Source organism: Canis lupus, chromosome 13 (genome assembly GCF_003254725.2).
Source record: "Canis lupus dingo isolate Sandy chromosome 13, ASM325472v2, whole genome shotgun sequence".
Classification (NCBI taxonomy): domain Eukaryota; kingdom Metazoa; phylum Chordata; class Mammalia; order Carnivora; family Canidae; genus Canis; species Canis lupus.
Window position 1 is genome coordinate 32624604 of NC_064255.1, and position 17178 is coordinate 32641781.

A 17178-nucleotide genomic window follows, 5' to 3' on the forward strand; every position below is an offset into this window, starting at 1 on the left:
CTCCTGAGCACAGTATCCAGGGTTCTCTAGGGACTGTCATCCACTTCTTTCTCCAGCAGCCATTCGTGTTGCTCCTCAATTCAACCTGCAGAAACACCTCAGTGTGTTTCAGTATACCATGTTGTTTTATACTCCCATGGATTTTCTTTTTTTTTTTTTTTTTCTCTCCCATGGATTTTCAGACACTCTCACTGCTGATTTAATGTTCTTCTCCCTCTCATTTTCCTGGTTAATTCCTGCTTATCTTCAAGATCACAGAAGGTAACAATAAGTATCTACAGAACGGAATTGATTTAGAATGTGGAATGGCTGAGTAGACAAAACACTCTACAAATTATCTTTATGCCAACATCTCATTTTATTCTTTTTTTTTTCATTATAAGAGAAGAATTGAGAAAGTTACCTAACATCTTTGTATTTCCATATTTTCATCCATAAAAGAATATTTTCAGTGTAAGGAGTGGTAATTCCTCTTTCACTGTAAAAATCTTAAGCGTTAATGAAAGTTGAGTGACTCATTTTGATTTCGTCACATGCTCAACAAACAAGTGCTTGAACTAATTCTGAAGCACAGAAATGTCATTTTGTACAAATAAAGATGTAAGGGTCAGTGATCAGTTTTCATTTTTAGAATGTAGGCATTGTATTTTAATGGTTGTTGAGAGCTCTCACAATATATTTTCCAGGGTACAGAAAAAAGAACCACAGATTTTTTTTTCTATAAATGCTATTGAAGAATACATACAGCAGACAAAGGTCATTGATAGATGATTAAGTAATTAAACTGCCAGTACATACCAGCATGAAGTTAGACTAAGAAGGAATATGTGCACCTAAAATCAAGTTTCTACATTTTAAAACTCTCCTTTTAGGACTTAAAATCTGTAATTATTTATAACAATACCAGATTGTCTACTATTGGGGAAAACATTTTAGTTTAGACAGAGCAAAGAAAGGAAGATATAAACAGTTTGTAGCATTGTCTACTTAAAGGCTGCTCTAGGCCTCCTCTGTTAGAGTGGATAAAACTCTCCTATTTCCCAGCATTGACTGACAGAAAATAAAGGACTCCCTTGGTGATGAAAAGTTATCAGGAAAATTGTAGTCTCCATTCAAATGCAATGTCTTTTATGTTAAGAACTCATGAATGGATGGAATGCTGCTTTTATGTAAAACACATCAATTACAAAAGGGCCTTAGTAACTGCTCCTCTAGTTAAACTAAATTTGACTTTCAGAATTAACTGCATTTGCTCTTTAAATGGATGCTTGGGGGTAAAGTTTTAGTGACCCTTCCAGTGGGGGTGAAAAAACTCACATGTGAAAAATTGAAATTGAATGAAAATGATATTTGACTTGATATAGTTTGGCTACGCATCCGAAGGAAAAAAAATCATTGACTTGAGTACTACCAAAAAGTAACTGGATTGTACATACATTCATTTATTTATTAGTTAACTTCCTTATTTTTATTTTTTTAATTAATTAATTAATTAATTTATGATAGACAGAGAGAGAGAGAGAGAGAGAGACAGAGGCATAGGCAGAGGGAGAAGCAAGCTCCATGCAGGGAGCCCGACGTGGGACTCGATCCTGGGACTCCAGGATCGCGCCCTGGGCCAAAGGCAGGTGCCAAACCACTGAGCCACCCAGGGATCCCCTCATTAGTTAATTTCCTTAGCCAGACATTTTAAAAGATCCAGAGATAAAACTTATGAAAAGGTATCAAAAACTTAAGAACACCCTTAACCCATGCTAATGGTCCCTAACATTCTATTAGGGAGTTCATCAGGTAAAGGTTCTTTTCATAAGAATATTAAGATGTTAATTAACACACTTTTCACTGTGTTGACATTTGCAAAGATGACTGCACAAGAGCAATGTTAGTAAAACCACTGGTGCCTCAGCATGAATCAAGACAGTGGCACCAAAAGTTACTAGCAGGCATTAGATTTGATGAAGCCGTAGCAGTAAAAACATTAATTTAATTAAACCTCATGTCATCAATATACAGCTTTTTAATATTCTATGTGACACAATAGGAAGTTTGTATAAAGCATTTCTGAAATCTGATGGGTGGCTCCAGAAAAAAAAAAAAAAAAAGATCAAGTCCTGTCATCATCTTTGATGATCCTCAAGGTTTCTAAACTTGCCAAGTTGGGACATTGTTCTGTTTCATTTAAGTGACAATAGGAAATGTAAGAGAGATCAAGATGGAAATTTAGTTTCAAAATCCTAACTATATGATCCATTCAAACCACCTAACAAAAATATAAAATAAAATAAAATAAAATAAAATAAAATAAATAATAAAATAAACCACCTAACAGCCATGCGAAGTATCTCTGTTTTAAAGATAAATCCTTTTCTTCAATCATATTCTAATAAAAAGACAATTGTAGGGAAGGAAGTAGAAAAAAGTTATAAAGAATAAAAACATTTGACCTAGACTATTTGGAAAGAAGTTATCTTGCTTTTATAAAAGTTGAAGTTGTTGGGGTAATGGGTATATTGTTTCTTTGTTGTTAAAGGGTGTATAATTTATAGCCCACTATTTTTTGAGCATCTTCCTATATCAGATACATATCCATTGAGCATCTTGTACGACTAAGATGCCACTAGACACTTGTGAGGCTGTGGGAGAATAAATGGTAATGATACTAACCAGGTATCAATTTTGCTTTCAAACATGAGTTAAGGGGCAGCCGTGGTGGCTCAGTGGTTTGGCGCTGCCTTCAGTCCAGGGCCTGATCCTGGAGACCCCAGTTAGAGTCCCACGTCAGGCTCTCTGCATGGAGCCTGCTTCTCCCTCTGTCTGTGTCTCTGCCTCTGTCTCTCTCTGTGTCTCTCATGAATAAATAAACGAAATCTTAAAAAAAAACAAAAACAAAAACAAAAAAACATGAGTTAAGAGGGGGAGGGGAAAGGCAAGTGATGAAATATGTAGAAAGTGATACCGAATTTATCAAAGTTTAGTTCAGAGAAAGAATCTACTTTGGCCATTTTAAGCTTAAAGGGATTTATTGCAGGATATTAAATGGATTACAAAGTCATTTTCAGGGCTTAAAAAAAAGAAAGAAAAAAAAATCCTGTAGATTCAGGTTTCAGAAATATCTCCTTAGGCGACATTTGAGAAGAGGGCTACCAAGAAATTTGCCATCTATCCTCCGATCTGCCCATCTGGGATATGGCACTGTCACTGCTTGCTCCAGATTCCACATCCACACCACAGCCCAGAGTCTGTTGCTATTGCTGGCAGGTCTAGAGCTAGGCTGCCATTTCCCTATGGTTTCCTCAGCAGAATGGAAGCCCCACATCCTGCATCTCTACAGCCTGAGGCTAGTGACCAAACACTGGAAGGTGCCAATGCTCCCTTGGGGGTGGCATAGAAGGCTCCAAGATTAAGCTTGTTGAGAGAAAACACAGAAGTCCAGACTTTTCTCACGTCTACCTTCTGAGTCACCTTTGTGTGCATTGGACTGACAAATCACAGTGGCATATGTAGGGCATCCATCATCCCTACTATAGAAAGCACACTAGAGGGAAGAGGCTTGAATGGGTATTGACAGTTGATTCACCATGTCTAAACTTTTATGATAGTAATAATAATTTAAAAACCTATTATTGTTAAGGAATATTGGGACGGAAATAGTAACAGAAGACTATTTCTTCTAGAAATATAGCCATAAAGAGAAAAGAGAAAGATAAAGCAGTCCTTTGAAAGAAAAACATAATTAAAGGAAATCTCATATATATTTTTAATTTAACGGGATAATTTGAACAACAAGAGGGAGAGATAAAGGAAGGGAGAGTAGATGGTGCATTTTCAGTAAAATTGATCAATAATTTTAGTTACTGCAGACTAATAAGCTGTGTAAACATTGACCATTCAATATGCCTCATGGACAACAATGTCTATTTTTCCACAAAGACTTTGATGGTATCGTTTATAGACTACTCATCTATTATTCTTTGAGTTGGTCAGCTGTCTTCCATTTGAAGAAGCTATGTCATTGGTCTCTGGGGTTCTTCCCTTCCCTGTGTCAAAGAAGTGAATATGTTTTTCTTCAGGAGAAAATTATCCTATTGATATTCTGGGCTATGGAAGAAGGACAAATAATAGTTATCCAGTAATTAGCCAATTTTCTTAAATCTCATTCCAGAAAATATCAAATGGAAAAAAAAATCTAGGTTTTGTTCCACAATATGACAGATTTTTGTCCTAGAAAATAGTATATTACACTGGTATCAATCAATAGTCACATGATTCTCAAATGATTCCTTAAGTGTTATTATCATACAATAAGTTAAAAGTCATGTCAAATCTAAGCTTTAATAATCTCATAAGAAGAGAAAAAAGACTGTTATTTTCCAGTAAACTCTATGGGAATTCTTTATATCATCTTATAGAAACTGTTAAAATTGTATAATTATAACCATCTCTCCACTTGCTCTCCCCTGAATTTTTTTCTTCTCCTTTAAGGGTCATTAATTTATTGTTGAGCATTTTGAACATCCAAAATTCTACATACTATTTTGAAAAAGAAAAAGAGTACATAGTGATCAAATGACAAATACCCTGTGATTGAAAAGAAAATCAAAATAAGAAAAGTCTACTAAAAGTAGACTGCAATTCATAAAGTTCATAGTTATTTCATCAAAGGCCTCCCTTCTGATGAGCGAGGAAATTGTCATCTTCTGACATTCTGAGGAGGATGGGGTGGTGTCAAAGGGACGGAAGAGACTGAGCTTTTAGAGAATTTTATCTAATTTAGAAGAATCCAGAGGCCCCCATCTTAATGAATCTTATTCTACACTTAGGAGAAAGAATCAGAGAGGAACCCAGCAGCCTGAAGGAGATGATGCTTACTAAGGATGGGAACTCTGAAAGAGAAAAAGAAACTCTGGTCTTAGAATATCTGCCATTGCCCAGGCCAGAAAAACCTTTTCAAATTTACCTCCCAATATTCTATTCCTTCACTAAATATAAGCTCCAAAATGGCAGAAATTCTTACCTATGTTTTTCACTTTTGTATCTTCAGAATCTAGAATACTGACTAGAGTATAGTGGGTACACCATCCATGTTTAGTGAATGAATGGGAATAGTTTCTGAACTTGCCTCTCCTCCTAGTCTCTTCTCTCAACCATATTACTATTAAGACAGTACTCAAAACTTAATATTACAATGACACTCTCATTTCTAATCTCAATAAATCTGCTATTCAAACTGGAGCCCATATCCCCAGGGTACTGGGAAATCTCAATCAAGATTATGTCATTCAATTACTCAGCCATTAGAAACGACAAATACCCACCATTTGCTTCAACGTGGATGGAACTGGAGGGTATTATGCTGAGTGAAATAAATCAATCGGAGAAGGACAAACATTATATAGTCTCATTCATTTGGGGAATATAAAAAATAGTGACAGGGAATAAAGGGGAAAGGAGAAAAAATGAGTGGGAAATATCAGAAAGGGAGACAGAACATGAGAGACTCCTAACTCTGGGAAATGAACTAGGGGTGGGGGAAGAGGAGGTGGGCGGGGGTGGGGGTGATTGGGCGACGGGCACTGAGGGGGCACTTGATGGGATGAGCACTGGGTGTTATGCTATATGTTGGCAAATTGAACACCAATAAAAAATAAATTTACAAAAAAAAGATTATGTCATTCAGTAGATTTTTTTTTTAATTAGGCAAAATAGCTCAAGGAGAACTTAAAGGAGTGGTTTTCCCACCAAACTGATAGGCTTGAGACTGTATTTGTATTTGAATAAAAAATTAAAGGGAATATAATGTTATGTCACCTATACTTCAATAAAAAAAATAAAGTTAAGGGGAAATAGTGGAGTAAGTAGGCAAATAAACATCAAACATCAGAATTAAGTTTCAAAATAATTGTGTGGATGATAATCACCACATAGAAGTGATGAGATTTAAATACATTGAAAAGAAAAAAAATTAAAAGATGGTTAACCTTCTGAGAGAAGTGTATTGTCCAAATATCTACCAACATAGACTAAGAAAGAGTGAGATTGTTTGAGATTGAAACTACTCTTTATCCTGAACCTTTTTAAAGCGAGAACCAAGCTAAGAAAGCTTATTAGGAACCAGGGAAGACATATTCCTGAATGCCTATTTTAGGGGATCCCTGGGTGGCTCAGTAGTTTAGCACCTGCCTTTGGCCCAGGGTATGATCCTGGAGTCCCGGGATCGAGTCCCACGTTGGGCTCCCGGCATGAAGCCTGCTTCTCCCTCTGCCTGTGTCTCTGCCTCTCTCTCTCTCTATCATAAATAAATTTTTTAAAAAAATCTTTAAAGCGCGAACCAAGCTAAGAAAGCTTATTAGGAACCAGGGAAGACATATTCCTGGATGCCTATTTTAGATATGGTTAAGGAATCAGATAATAGGAAGTGAGTAAATTTTCTGAGAGTGACCAAGAGCCCCAAAGAACAAAGAACAAAGAGATCTATTCCCAGAAAATAAGTGGATTGCAAGTGGAGTTTTCCCCATCCCAAAGGTTGGTAAGAGGGGTATCAGAATTTCTACAGGGTTAAATCTGATCTCTGTTTCCCATAGTTATCTTTCTAGATGGGGTTGTTATCCTGCTCATTTTCTTTTCTCGTGTTGGGTATTCCTGATAGAGATAACTTTAGTTTGCAGGTCTCCAAAATACAAAGAGCTTCAACTGCACCTGATCTAGAAAACACCTTCTGATAGGTAGTGCTGATGTCATAAGTGGATATGATATCTGATTACTTCTACTGATCAAAGGGACATGAGTGAGTGTATTTTGTGTGAGGAAGGGAGAGTAAGCCAAATATTTGATGACTAGAAGAGCAGCTGTATCTAGTGTTGTTAGTGAAGCTGGACTATATGCAAATCCAAAACCTTGTTTACACTGTCTTTATAACATGGCACACTAAAAATAGTCCCTATATTTCTTGTCTTTACCCCAGTTTCTCTGGGCCTCACCCTGATCTTGCTTGATTCTAATAATTGGGTCCAAAGAGGGTAAATAGAATCTTCAATGTAGAAGGATCAAAGACAAGTTTCATTCATCTCAGTGGGTGCCATTGGTGATATGGTGGCCCATAGCAGAACAACCTCAATGACCCAGACATCATCATTGACCTGAATCCAACTCCTACATCCCTTGAAGTGAAGAGGACTTGAGCTCCATCTAGAGGCTGGCATGAAGAACTTACGTAAAGGAATTGTGCAGAAATCCATGAATCACCATTAATTAGGACTGACAAGATAGAATTTGATCCTAGATTTCCTTTGAAGAATACTACAATTGCTTCTGTTGAAAGTGTGAAGAATTTAGAGGCGCCTGGGTGGTTCAGTCAGTTAAGTGTCTGCCTTGGACTCAGGTCATAATCTCAAGGTCCTGAGATCTAGCTGGGTTGGGCTCCCTGCTCAGGGCTTCTCCCTTTCCCTCTGCCCTTCCCCACAATCATGCTCATGCTCACTTGTGTGTGCGCTCTCACTCTCTTTTTGAAATAAATACATAAAATATTTTTTAATGTGCAGATTTTAATAGAATTAATACCAAGATATTGCTCATAATATTATCTGGCATGTCCTAATCTCTCAAAAATGTTCAGTATTATTGTTGCTATCCCTGAAATTGCCAACTCTATATACATGAAACCAAAATTAGGCTACCAGTAGGTGAGTATTCTATTGCTGCTCTGTTATACATAAATATTAGAAAGTGACAAGTCACAGCATTATAATAAAATTTTAATTTAAAAAGTCTGTCACCAAAATCATCATCAAGCTCATCAAGGTCAAGTATTCTAAGAGATTGCTGTTTGGAATCAGATTGTGTGGTTTCTTAAGAGACATATAAGCAAGTGCTAATCATCGTGTAATCACCTTGAATTTGTATTGTAAACACTTATAACTATCAATTTTAAAAAGTTTCCTTGTAAAGCTTAAAATGATATTCACATAATTTCCTCATTGCAGTGCATTTTAATGAAAGTGGAAAAACACCCTTGGAATTCTTGGAATTGAACTACATGCTGATTCTGTTACTATTTCAGGGTATGTTTGAAATGGGCATATTTTTATAGCTAATCATAAGAGAAGGATTTCAATGACCATAAGTGCTTATTTTTATATCAAGATATCTTTTTTGAGACTAGCAACAGTCAGAAATAAAAACCATAATACACCAGAGATGAATTCCAATTCCTTTGAAGGTCATACCTCATGTTTTTTGAAATTTTTGCTAGAGTTCAAAATGTCTGTCAAAGGAAATTTATCCAATACTGTGGAATAGGTGTATGCAGGAAGGCTAGTGGATGGATAATAGATGAAAATTAGTAGGACTAAAATCCATTTTGACTCATTTTTCCCTCTGTTTTTACAAATCACAGCAAGTTATTAAAAAGGAAATAACAGTTAAGAATTTTTCTCAGACTGTAGAAGAAATTGGACTTTAAGATAAAGTGTATTTAAAACATAAACTGAGGCATATCAAAAATTTTAAGGGTTTATCTGAGCAAAAATCAATTCAAGTCGGGCAGCATGAAATCTAGCAAATGGAGCTGTGAGGAACTGTACAAAATGAAAGACTTTTATAGGCAGATGAGAGTGGGAACAAGGAAGTTATACTAAGCAAAAAAGGCAAGTTAGTTAAAGCAAGATTACTTTCCTGTAGGGGATGACAGGTCAATTGTGTAGATTACCTAACTAGTGCTGATCAGGTAATTACAGATTGACTGATTTAAAATTCCCATTTCTGGGGGAGACAGAACTGTCGTTTGGTGATATGAGTTTGGTGATATGGGGCTTACTTAGCATAAGTGACTCTAATGCTAAGGGGCCTGCTATCTTGTTTTCGACAATTGTAAATATTATAGATATGCCACTTTGTAACATGTGACAATATCCATGTCACCATACCTTTCCAAGTTTCAGCATTCTCATCTGCAGGTAATAATAATTTTTATATGGTTGTTGGAGATAATACCAAGAGGGAAAATATGCTTTTCAGTGCAAAGTTTCTGGGATGTAGTAGCAGTTCAACCACATTTTACTTAACTATAGACTCTTGGATGAGGAAATGTTCCCAGGGCTAATGATTTGATAGAGGAACCTCATGCGGGGACATGTATCACACAGTTGGACATGCTTTCATGGACAGAATCAAGCTGCTGTCAAAAAAAAAAAAAAAGAAGAAGAAAGAAAAAAAAGAAAGAAAGAGAGAGAAAGAAAGAAAGAAAGAGAAAGAAGAAAGAAAGAAAGAAAGAAAGAAAGAAAGAAAGAAAGAAAGAAAGAAAGAAAGAAAGAAGAAAGGGAAGGAAGGAAGGAAGGAAGGAAGGAAGGAAGGAAGGAAGGAAGGAAGGAAGGAAGGAAGGAAGGAATCTAGGGACACCCAGATAAGTATATATAAAACTGGTGAAATCTGAATAAAGTCAATGGATTATATCAATGTCAATTTCTTGATTGTGATATTGTATCATAGTCATGCAAGGTGTTATCACTGGGGGAAATGTGACGGGTACATAGAATCTCCCTATATATTTCATACAGCTGCATGCGAATCTAAAATCATTTTAAAATAAAAAGGTTTTTTTAAAAGAAAGGAATCTGAGAATGGTACTAACTGTTATACTAACTTCTGATCGATCTATAAATATAAGGCCAGAGACAAGAACGGTGAATAATAGAAGGTGAGCCATCACCAGGTGTGTGATGGTTCCATTAATGAAATTATAGAGGACAAAAGAAGGTGGATAATTTGTGGATGACTTCTGAAGTTTGTCAACACTTCTAGAGAAAACATCAAGAGGGCATTTGTTTTTTGACAGAGAGGTGGACCCATGTGAATTTAAAGCAATCTGGATGTGAAGCCTTATGCCCTCAACCTAGGAGATGCCGAAAGCTGTAATTTAGTGAGAAGATTCAAGTCAATCACTGTTGCCTGTTCAGTCCCCTCAATTACTGGCCTTGTCTTTGTGTATTCATTGTTATTTTGTGGATTCTCAGCAGCCACCTCTATTCATGTTTTCATACATTATTTGCTTAAAAAAACAAAAGAAGTATCTGAGCATATGCTGTTAGTTATATGCAAGTTGTGTAGGCACAGAAGGTCAATAATACAGGGTCCCAGTGGCACCTGGGTGGCTCAGTGGTTGAGCATCTGCCTTTGGCTCAGGTGATGATCCAAGGTCCTGGGATGGAGTTCGCATTGGGCTCCCCGCAGGGAGCCTGCTTCTTCCTCTGTCTGTGTCTCTGCCTCTGTCTGTGTGTCTCTCATGCATAAATAAATAAAATCTTTTTAAAAATCTTACTACATGATCCCTGCCTTGAAGCTCTCCCTGATGGAGAAATGGAGAAATAAATTGACAACCAATGCATGGTGTGATAAATATTAGAAAACTCCTGTTACCTCACTTGTATATTCGCCCACACTGTTTTTTAAATTATTTTTTAAATGCCATGCAGTAAATGTACATAGATTCAAAAATCAAGCTGTACCAGAATGATGAGAAGTAAAACAGAATTCCACACTCCCCTCTACTTCATCCTCAAGTTTTGCTTCACAGAGGAACCACTTTCTGTTCCTTAGGGCTGTTAATTCTAGTATTTTCTGCTATATTATCAATCAATAAGTTTACATGATTATTTCCTTATGTTTTAATTTCCTCTATTATTATATAATTTATACTACTCAGCATAGGCATCTTACATTCTTTATGTACAACTTTTTGTTTTTCCTAGAGTTAGTAATTGCCTCATATCTGTTCTGGGATTTTCCTTTACCTGAATTTAGGAATTCATGTTGCTTCTATTTATCTTAGAGCCTCTGCAGAATCCCACACCTTTCTCTTTCTTGTTTTAATCTCTCATTTTGGTGGAGAACAAATCTCAGGAGATTTTTTTTTTTTTGAGATTCTTAACAATAGATGAAAAGATAGTAAATTTTGGAATGCCTTTTCAAAAAAGATCTTCATATTAATTGACAGTTTAGCTAGATAAAGGATTCTAGTTTCTTTATAGTTGCATTATGAAGAAATGTCCATTTTTCATCTTCTGTGTCATTTTTTGATTCTACATTTTTAAAGGTCAATCCTTCTTTTTCCCTTTAATATGATTTTGGTTTTAATATTTAGTAATGTATATATTGGAGTCGAGAAGGAAAATAAGCGTATTTATTCAGTTGGTAATTTCTAATTAAACAAATTCCGTTTCTACTAATTTCTTTCCTTTTTTTATTTTTCTTCCTCCCTTGTCCTTTGAACCCTTGAGAGACCTGGACTGTCTTCTCTTTGGGGAGTTTTTGCATTTGAACCAGGTCTAGAAAGAGTGAAGTATATAAGGAGATATGTAAGGAAAGAGAGCATAGTGTGGGAAACTCTAGACTTTTCCTTTTCTCTCTCTCCTTTTTTATAAGGAAAAAAAAAAAAAAAGACAATCCATAAAGTCCAGATAAGACTGGGGGAAAGGGATCAAGGAAATGATTTCTTCTGCCCTGTAAAGTTAGGATGCAGAAAGCATCTTTATAATTCACACATGATCTGAAAACTTCACAAACGGCCTTTCTCATAGGTTTACTGGGGTATGATTTACATACTATAAAGTTTACCCTTTTCATTGTACAGTTCTAGGAGATTTGACAAATGTATAAAATTGTATAAACATGACCAAAATCAAGATAAAAATAATTCCATCATCCTCCAAAATTCCCTCACTGTTCTTTGTAGCCAGCCTGTCATCTGACTTCTACTCTTGGCCCCAGGTCTAATTTTAATAAACTGGAACATTTAGATCTGACCAGGATTTCAGAGACTTTTTTTTTTTTTTTTTAATTTATGATAGTCACAGAGAGAGAGAGAGAGAGGCAGAGACACAGGCAGAGGGAGAAGCAGGCTCCATGCACCGGGAGCCCAACGTGGGATTCGATCCCGGGTCTCCAGGATCGCGCCCTGGGCCAAAGGCAGGCGCTAAACCACTGCGCCACCCAGGGATCCCCTGACCAGGATTTCAGTCTTACAGAGTAAGTGATTCTCATTCTATTTTGAATGATAACTAACTTTAGCTTTATAAATAAGCAGAGGAGTCAGAGCGCATTTTGGCACAAGTAATCACATGTGAAAAGACCTCAAGGATGCATAAAATAGCATGATTTATTGAATTATCAGGGCCGAGCAAACCTGAAACCAAGGCTCTTTGGGGTGAGGCAGAGAGCAAATGGGAGACACGTCTGGAAAGGAAGGCAGAAGCCAAATCACAGCAGGTCAGGGGCAGTATATCAAGGTATTTAAAATTAATGGGAAATCTATTCCATATTTAAACAATGCAGTGGCATAATGAGAACTTCTCTTTTATTCTTATTTGTGTTGTTTTTAAATTCATCCAATCCTATATGCTAACAAACTACAGGAATAAAAAGATGTCATCCAGGAGCTTTGTGTTAGGAAATAAGTTTTTAAATAATTGCAAGTTTGATCACAAATATCATTTTTATATGAAGTTGTTTGCATATGAAATGGAATCTGATGTGGGAAATAAAGTCAGAGAAAAATTGTTAATTTTCATACTACTTACAGCTCATCGACAAGTCATTGAAACCGGCCAGTGACCTTCCTCTAGGGACTCAACTGTCTCCACATTAATACTTTGCTAAGGGCAAAAGGCAATTTTAGCTCAACCCCCAGGACCCTGCAAGTCTACTTTAACATACACAAATTCCTTTGGAAATTTCCTTTATCTCTACCCCCGCAAGATACATGTTGGCAATCATCCTCCAAGCATATGGCCCACCAATATACATCTGAAGGGTCTCAGGTCTGAAGGTTTACTAAATAATAAATAACCTTTCCCAACAATAGCTTAGCTAGCCCCCTCAGGATCCTGGAAACCTAGTTTCCAAAATATCTAGGAGACTTACACTCTCCCTAACCCCCTCCCAACTTGAAAGTGGGACCCCATTTTCAGACCCCACAGATCTTTCTACCCACAGGTCCTGCCCCTGTGCTTTAATAAAACCACCTTTTTTGCATCAATGACATCTCAAGAATTCTTTCTTGACTGTCGGCTTCTAACCGTAACGTCTTTCCTACATCAAAGTCCAAAAGGAGAAGAGGGAAAACACAGAACGTAATACTTACCAAGTTGACATCATTTTAAGAATGTTGAGGCTCTACTGGGATAGGCACTATGGGAAATAAAGAGGGACCATGAAATTTACAAAGTAGTTTAGAGACATTCGTTCATAATAATATCGTTAATTAATAAATCTGCCATAGACAGAGAGGAAGAAGTATCATGAAAACATCTTATATGTTATTAGGTCTATATGATTATCCTCCTTTTACAGGAAATAAACTGAAACTAAGAAATCAAATAACTTCCCAAGTGTCAGAGATAATAAACGGCAAGTAAGGTTTTAACTGATCTCAAGGCTGATGTTCTTTCTGGTATTAATATATTTCCTTCTACAAATCAGGAGACTTGTACTCTTGTCCCACTTATATTCCCTCTTTAACTTGAAACTTGAAACACATACGCTTGTCTCTCGAAATCCCTGTTATCTTTTCAAGAATAGCTCCTTTATTTAACTCCTTTCACTCCCAGCACAAGTCTTTCAATTTCTAAATGATGGTTAAGGCCTGTTTCTGCATGAACATGTTCAAGTCTGTTATATGTAAGTAATAATGATAATACTTGTGTATCTGAGTACATAATATGCACATACACATTATACCACCCCACGTCTGACCCCGGCTCTCTGTTCCCTTTCACAGCAGAATTTCTCCAATGAATTTTCATGTGCTCTGTCTACATGTTCTCAATTCCAGTTCTTTCTTCAATCAATTCCAATCTTTTCAAATCCAAAACTACACAGATTTTTTTTTCATGATAAACTTAACATGCTTCCAAATCCTCTGCCTTCTGCCCTCGACCACACGTGCCCCGAAAACCTCTCCGTTCAGGGATTTTGCAATCCCACACTAACCTTCCCCATCTTTCCTCCTCACTGATTACTCCCTGGCCTCTTTACTCAGACACTTTATTTACTCTTTATGTGCCCTCTTCCCTACCTGACCTCTAAACGTAGGTGTGCCTTTGCATTTTGTCCTGGAACCCACCCCATTCATCTCCTTTGTTATATTCTTTCTACAGGTGATTTCATCAGCCTCCTAGATTTTATCAATGTCTATGCATTAATGATTCCAAACTATTCGTTTAAGCTTCTTACTCTTCCTGAGCTCCAAACCCCATAAGTCTAAACACCACTTTGGCTTTTCTATTTGCATGTCTAAAGAGACCTCAGAGTGAATATCTTTAAAGAGAGCTCTTGATTGCCCATTATACCTGATTCTCTCTTAGCCTTCACCGGGGGATGTGAGTTGCTGCAGCATGAACTATTTTGTTGCTAAGGCAAAAATCATGGGAGTCATCTTCATATTTCTTTTTCTCCTCCCCATCCCCACACACTTTATTTCCAAATCCATTAATTCAGTCTCAAAATATAGTCAGTCTCTGCCTTGTTTTCCTTTTTCACAAGCCTTCACTGTGGCCCAAGGCAGAATTATCCTTAAGCTGGATCACAGTATAGGCTTCTAATTGGTCTCCTTGGATTTCAAGCTTTTCCCTCCCCAGACCATTTTCCACATATACCACAAGTGGTTGCTCCAAAATGTAAATTATACCATTTCATTTTCCTCCTTAAAACTCTTCAGTATCTCCCTATTAAATCTGAACCAGGGGCACCTGGGTGGCTCAGCAGTTAAAATTGCCTACCTTCAGCTCAGGGCATGATCCTAGAGTCCCGGGATTGAGTCCCACATCGGGTTCCCTGCAGGGAGCCTGCTTCTCCCTCTGCCTGTATCTCTGCCTCTTTCTCTGTGTCTCTATGAATAAATAAATAAAATCTTAGAAAAAAGAAATCTGAACCAAAACTCAAACATGTAACTATGGACAATGAGGATAAATAACCTTATCTTTAGTAATTTATCTCACGTTTGCACTTCGAATTCTGTCTGCATAGGGCTGGCTGGTTTTGTGTGAGACCTCAGAGAGGACTATATTGATAACTCTAACTAAAATAACCAAGTTCAGTTAGTCTTTGTATTATAATCCTGTTTAATTTTGTCAGTACAATTAGAAAAATTTCTAATGATATTATTCTTCGGTTGCACATTCATTGTCTATTCCACTAAAATATCATCGCTATGAAGATAGATTCATCTCTCTATTAGGCACTCTGTCCCCAGGATACAACAGTACTTGGTACATGTTAGGTGTTCAGTAAATATTTCAGTGAGTTAATACATATAAAATTCTCAGACCAGTGCCTGATATACTGTAAGCAATAAATAAATAAATATATGTTAGCTGTTTATGTGATTTCTGTCAATATTTTTATTAGTTGAATAATTAAATGAATGAATAGAATAACTGATTATTTCCAGTTCCCTCATTTGAATGCAAAAGACATGAACTAAATACTCCTTGACACCCCAAATGTACGATTAAATTATACTTTAAAATCACATGGTGAGAATTTTCAAACACTTGCCCATTTTCCATCTGCTTCCTGTAATGAATATTAATTTATGGCAGCTCACTCGATCTAAGGTAGAGAGTGAATAATGGTTAAAAATAAAGATATTGCTTGAGTTTATTAATTACTCTGAGATCCAGGTTCTTAAACTTAAAAGTGAATAGATAATTAGCCCCAAGTCATTGGGTTGTTGTAAATTTAGATGGGAGAGCTGATGTTTGGGGAATGCTGAATCATTTGCTGTGGATATAGTCAGTGGAATGTAGACGTCTTACAGTTTCTGAACATGGGAAGTCTTGTATGTTATCTAGAGAAGACCATGGAAGTTGCCAATCTCCTGCTGGAAAAAAAAAAGAACATGTTCAACTCTTTTCCAGTATATGAATTCCTATAGTCAGGAATGGATAGGAGGGGAGGTGGGGAGAAAGGTGAAAAAATATTTTTATGTATTTTAATATTTTAAAGTAGAATAGGTATCCAAGTGTCACAGTAATTCCCATTGTAACTATTTGGTGAGACACTGGAGAGCATAATGGGAAGTTAGAGGATGAGGATGATCTGTTACGAAGCTATTCCTGAAAAAAAATAATCTCTATGAATTAATAGTTGTCAAATGATTTAAAATTAGTGAACATGTTTCTGTTGGCTTATTTCTCTGAGCTGTAGTCTCTTTATTTGTTAAATGGCACTGATAAATCCTAAAATGTGAGCATGTCCAACACTGTTCCCAAATGATACTTAATAATTGATGGTTTAGGGATCCCTGGGTGGCGCAGCGGTTTGGCGCCTGCCTTTGGCCCAGGGAGCGATCCTGGAGACCCGGGATCGAATCCCACATCAGGCTCCCGGTGCATGGAGCCTGTTTCTCCCTCTGCCTGTGTCTCTGCCTCTCTCTCTCTCTCTGTGACTATCATAAATAAATGAAAATAAAAAAAAAATAATTGATGGTTTATTTTCCTTTCCTCAACATTGGCCAACATCTAAACCAAGTGTCTGTTAAACAGATTCTCTTGTCACAAGTGATACAATCTAACAAAATGCACATATTTACACACAAGGGAGATAGTCTGAGAAATAATCCCTTCTGGTTTAGAGATGACAAAGTTCTATTGATTTCTTCCCTTTAGATCTTATGTGTAACAGCTTGTTCACAAGACAGGGAACCATATATATAATTTTCTGATTGGAGGACAAAGAGTTCAAAGAAAACCCCTCAAGATGAACCATTCAAATATGGGTCTTCCAGAGTCTTTGTGGAATTCAGTCATTGTCGAGTTAAATTGTATCATTGGCAACTGGCATCTGCGTTACACAGAAAACTTATAAAATTATAGAAATATTTTTGCTGATTAATCAGCAAGGAAGAATGTGCTTCCGCCTTCCTACAAAAATGATACATAGTTATTAAACTCCTTAAATATAAGTTCTCTTCTTATTTATCTTTATGTCTTTTATATCTAATACAGAACTTGATATACAATTAGATGCGATACATGTTCATTGAATTAAATGTACAAGTGCCTGAATGGAATATTTTTACACAGATTTTTAAACATTAAAATCTAATGATTCCTTCTTGAGCATTTTCAGTGCAAGGGATGAAAAAATTAAAGAGAGAACTTCTTTCCTACAACAGCTTATGGTTAA

General features: G+C 36.6%; 1 long non-coding RNA gene across 2 annotated transcripts in view; it reads right to left on the bottom strand.

The window, feature by feature from the left end:
• LOC125752339 (uncharacterized) overlaps positions 1–14996 on the bottom strand; it is a 34944-nt gene extending 19948 nt beyond the window's left edge. Inside the window, exons 1-4 of one of the 2 annotated variants that reach the window (XR_007401603.1) lie at positions 14769–14996; positions 13133–13179; positions 12570–12644; positions 12142–12225 (exon numbers count right to left, since the gene is read on the bottom strand). This is a non-coding gene — a long non-coding RNA (uncharacterized LOC125752339). Of the gene's footprint in view, positions 1–12141; positions 12226–12569; positions 12645–13132; positions 13180–14768 lie in introns of those variants that run through there. The other variant, XR_007401604.1, reaches the window with a different exon arrangement.
• Between the last annotated feature and the right edge of the window lie 2182 nt (positions 14997–17178).